The 5,300-nt window shown below is 40.5% G+C and overlaps 1 long non-coding RNA gene across 1 annotated transcript in view; it reads left to right on the forward strand.

Annotated features, from left to right (window-relative positions):
* The first annotated feature begins 775 nt into the window (after positions 1 to 775).
* LOC106812084 overlaps positions 776 to 5,300 on the forward strand; it is a 58,066-nt gene continuing 53,541 nt past the window's right edge. The window contains exon 1 of the long non-coding RNA XR_001394287.1: positions 776 to 858. This is a non-coding gene — a long non-coding RNA (uncharacterized LOC106812084). The remainder of the gene's footprint in view (positions 859 to 5,300) is intronic.

A 5,300-nucleotide genomic window follows, 5' to 3' on the forward strand; every position in this document is an offset into this window, starting at 1 on the left:
GCCCCCATCCCAGTCTCAGCCATCCATCCAATTCCATCATCACATTCCATCCAATCCATCCATCCATCCAATCCTCCATCCATCCATCCACTATCCATCCATCCATCCATCCATCTATCCATCCATCCATTTATCCATCCATCCATCCATCCATCTATCCATCCATCCAGCCAGGCAGCCATCCATCCATCTATTCTAAGATTGTCTCTCTTGCGCGCTTTCTCTCATGTAAAATCTTGTAATACCAGCCATCGATCCTCCACTTTATACCTTTCTCTCTTCTGCCATGTGTCTCTCTCTCTATTTGACAGTTGTACTTTCCCTCTCCCTTCCCCTAGCTTCTCTCTCAATTTTTTGCATATCTTCGCGTAAATACATGCCGTGTTTCTTTAATTTACTACTGTATTGTCGAAGGCTAAATTCGAAATGTGACCTTATAACCTTAGCATTCATAGCCTAGAGCCGCCTATCCATATCCACATTATATTATATCAGGAGTGAATAATAGAGGATCTCTATTATTCACTCATGATTATATAACCCCTGATAATTCCTAGCTAGCTCATGCTTCAATCTACGAAAATACCAGAATTCATATGAAAAGAACTAAAATAGGAATGACATTGTCAAACATTTAGTTATGTCACGCAAATTAAAAAAAAAGAAATCTACGTGCAAAAAATACACTATCGTCGACGTCCGACGCTTTATAAACGGCAGCGATAGTATGTGAAATTATAACCACCCGGTGGCGCTGTAATCGCCCCGCGGCCTTGCGTGCTCTCTGTGCTTCGATTTGATATGCGATTACCTGTTGACCTGTTGTAAAGATATGTAGTGTTACTTATGCGCCGTACGGTAAGTAATGAGTAAAAATGGAGTTATTCAATGATATTTCGTCTCAAAACCATGTCCATTGGTTTTTAAGCCTACCCGCGTCTGCTAATGTTCGCCGATTTCATTGATTCATGTATTACTATTAGTATTAGTAATTATTATTGTTTCAATGTTTGTAAACAACGTCATGATTTTTCATTTGATTATTACTAAGCAAAGACCAAAATATATATCTTCTTCCACACCACAGGCACAGGCACTTGGAGCGTTTCAATAAAATATAATACTAAATAAATTCGAAATCTATTTGCTACCAAAGTCTTAAACCACATGGAGGAATCGGTCCGAACAAGTCTCATAAGGCACGCATATTGAACTGAATTGCAAATAATTTAAATCGATTAACCATAGCTAATTAACATGTTATAGTTACAATGTATCGTTTACGCGGTATATGTGATAGCGTCCTCGCTTACTCTCGGAGGCATACAACAGTAAGCTTCCGCAAATTGTTCACCAATGTTGCACTATTTCGTCTCTAGAAAAGGCCTTTTTGGCATTTGTTTTCGCCGAAATTCGGCACTAGAGTGCAATAATTTGCATTATGCACGCAAGTTAGATGCCTCGTGGACGTTTAGAAAGCATTAGAAGTAAAATTGGTCTTGTTGTGTAATTGTAACATTCCGTCAGGTGGCGTAGCCACAGCGACCGGTTGGTCATTTTTGTGTTTGAGATGTGTTCAGACAACTTTGCAGAAATTCGCATCATAGAGCTGGCAAAAGTTTCGAGCGGAGCATAGAGCATGAATCTGTAGTTATTTAACATGAATAAAGTGTATGTTGTGTAAGCGAAGTAACAGCGTGAGTATTTTTAATTAATTGCTGTTCGGTGTTTATTCGGGCCTGCCGCCTATGGACGCCCTCTACTGTTGTTCGCCACCTCTACTGTGTGAATGTAGCCTACCAGTTACATTAATACCAAGCCAAAGGTGTGTAGTATTAGCGACCTTAACTATAGCTGCCTTTTCGTGAGCATATGTTGCTAGTGCGAAAACACTGACATTGATAACCAGTGGTTACATAGACAAAATAAAAAATAATAAAAAATAAGGAGTGCAACAATTGCCCATATTTAACAATTAAATCGTGTATTATTTACATGCCAATGGTTATTAATTGAAATTACCACGTTCATTTCGTCAGTATAGGTGATAACATGACATTTTAAAGCTGGTGTTGGTTTGTTTTTGAGTTGGCTTTGTGCTGTGGTGGCTGCGGTATAACATTGTATTTACCAGGAAAACAAGGTGAACACAATAATAATAATAATAATAATAATAATAATAATAATAATAATTATACAGATCGTTGGGGTGTGGTATGCCGTGTCGTCCGCGTGGGTGAGGGCGTGAGCAATGTGTATGAGGGCGTACGCATAACTGTGCGTGCGCGTGTGCGTATGAGTATGCGTGTATGAGTGCGCGTGCGTACGCATGCGTGTGTCAAGTGGCATGTACGTATAATACCGTGACTACTGTCAACTATATATGCATAAATATATCGAAATGAAAATAAACGCTATATTTTCTGTAACATTATGCAAGATTATAATTGTACTATGTGTCTATGCTTATCTCGCTATGTTTGGTGGTTTTTTTTCTTCTTCTTCTTCAATTTCCTTTTCTGTATCGTAGACATGGCGTAGACATAGTTGTTGATATTTTTCATGCGGAAATGATCGCGTTCTAGATAAAAGATGTTATATTCTATAGATGGCATTACAACTCGTATAAAACGTGTTTGTGTGCATGGAAAAGTTCGCGCATACGCAATTACCTTGCGTTTACTTGTAACCGCGTCACACATCGGCATCCCGAATCCGTATCACAGCGTGCCGGCAGACGTAAGAGTAGGAGTAAAGGTAGGCACGATCACACAGCAACATTAGAAAAGAATCGCGACCATGTCTGATCGACGTAGTAGTAACGTGACACACGTTCATCTACAAGATTTTTTTATTAGATGTTCCGTATATCATGTGTTTTACAATATTGATTTTCATTCAGAATTGTGCGTCTTTTGCTTCTTTTGACGCAAAAATTTTGTAATTGACGCCAAAAAAATATTACAATAGTCAAAACGAAAACGGGGTTTACGACACAAAATTTCGCGTAAAAATAACCATAACATACTAAACTAGAGCACTCGTAGAGCACAGACCTCCGCCAAGGCAGCTCAATTCTCTCACTGTAAATTTTTTTATTAATTAATTGGATCCGGATCACCACCAAAATGTAATCAATTCTAAGTTACCCCATTTCTGACCTATCCTGAAATTTTTATTTATTAATTAATTAATTAATTAATTGGATCCGGATCACCACCAAAATCTCATCAATTCTAAGTTAGGCAATTTCTGACCTAACCTATCCTGAAAATTTTATGACAATCCGTCCATAACTTTTTCAGTTAGGCTGTACACGCACAAACCAACAAACACACGCCGGTGAAAACATAACCTCCTGCCAACCCCTTGGCGGAGGTAATAATAACTTTTCAGGAACGCGTCATTTTCGTAACCCACCCAGTAGGTAGCACACACACGCACGCACGCCCGCACGCCCGCACGCACGCATGCACGCACGCACGCACGCACGCGATAGATATAAAATTTTTTTTACGGGAGCTATTTTAGGCTTGGCCAGAGCTACTTGTTTCATAGCATAATTTTTTGTAAAAATTTTCATAATTTTGATGCACTGACTCTAATATCATTCATCAGCATTCAGCACTCAGCACCAGTATCAGACTATGATGGTGTTATTAGAAATCGTCAACAAATTACAATTTACATTCGATCAGATTTTTTAAAATCTAATTTCACTTCGACTAAGAAACCAATCCATTCTTTAATATTCAATTCATTCACACAGACAGCATGGCACTACACAGTACACATAGTCAGGTAACATGACAACGACAGAGAAATCAAGAATTATAATCATGGTAATTGATGGTAATGGTTATTTTCAAGTTCTTTTTTTTTATCTTCATTTCTTTTCATTTTTTAACTTTCTTTTACATCGACTGAGGGCAAGTTCAACTTCAGAGAGAGTTTTTAGTTTACTTTGAGTATGTTAAAAAAACTTGTACTGGAATCTCTAGAATGCCGGGAGCTTCTGGTGCAAGGTTTTACTTTCGCTTTTCTCTCCCCCGTCACGTACCGCCCATGCATAGATCAATGCTGGCCGCACATCCGCAAAGTTACAAGTGGCCTAGAATCTTTATAAGTATATATATACAACTGTTTCCATTGCTTCTAGATATCTAACTGAACTAAAAATAGTCCACTTTCTACATTAAGAAAAGTGACGAAGGTCAGTTAACAGCTTTGATTCGTGCGTGTCAGGTGTCACTGGTCGTGCCCTCACTCCCCACGATAACCCCTGCGATATAAAAACTTATTGTTATGCGGTCATAAAAACACTGGCTGCACTACTGTCTACGTGCCCGCAATCAATTTCTTAGACTATCGCGTGTTTTTGTTCGTGTGGCGTTCGTGTGGCTAGTAGTATTTCATCGTAATATGAGGGGAAAAAGTGCCGGTCAGGAGGACCGGGAGTTTCGTAGAGATGTGGCCCGAGCAAGACACTTGGTGGCTCGGGCTTCCGGTTCGAACCGCTGCGCGGCGGCACGGGAGCGATTTTTGTCTGTATCTTCCAAAATTTTCGCTCTCGTAATTGTTGTTACCAGAGGCGTTTGAAAGCTGACCGGAGCGAATCGCTCGCCGCTCCGAGTGTATTTTTTCGCTGATATAAATCAACGAGCATAGTCACTCAGTGCAATTCCTATTGGGCAGCCATTTTGTAATTGAACGTGGTATGCGCCGTCTATAGTTTGGTGGCGCCGTCATGGCACCGCACTAGAGAAACCATGGTGGTGCCTACTGTTCTTTATTTATTGTAAACATATCGATGGTCAAGAACAAACAATGTTCATTTTAGCGCATCTGACGGAAGTCGGATGCAGCTTGTAGAATCGCAAGAGCGTGCGTGCATCCGTCCCTGCGTCCGTCTGTCAACAGTTGGGCACAAATCTTAACCGCTCGAGCGTACGCGGTCACAATATTCAAACGCCGGGGGGGATCGTGAACGGAGCGACTCGGATGACAAATTTTGGAGTCAGAGGTCAAAGGTCAAGATGTGTAAACGGAGGGAGGAATATTTCCCCTTAACTAAGGTATAAGAGGAAATACGGAATTGCGGGCACAAATTCGAACGGCTCGACCTATGCTCTTATATTCGGTTATAGTGTGATGGGCAGGAAACCCATCACCAGTGCAAAATTGGAGTCACAGGTCAAGGGCGGTGGGGAAAGGTCAGATATCAGACATTTTCTGAGGACATGGCCTAATGGACAGAGTGAAACTTTTTGTTTGCAGCGCTGACCTACCATTTTTATCAG

This window comes from Priapulus caudatus, unplaced genomic scaffold (assembly GCF_000485595.1).
Source record: "Priapulus caudatus unplaced genomic scaffold, Priapulus_caudatus-5.0.1 Scaffold606, whole genome shotgun sequence".
Taxonomy (NCBI): Eukaryota; Metazoa; Priapulida; class Priapulimorpha; order Priapulimorphida; family Priapulidae; genus Priapulus; species Priapulus caudatus.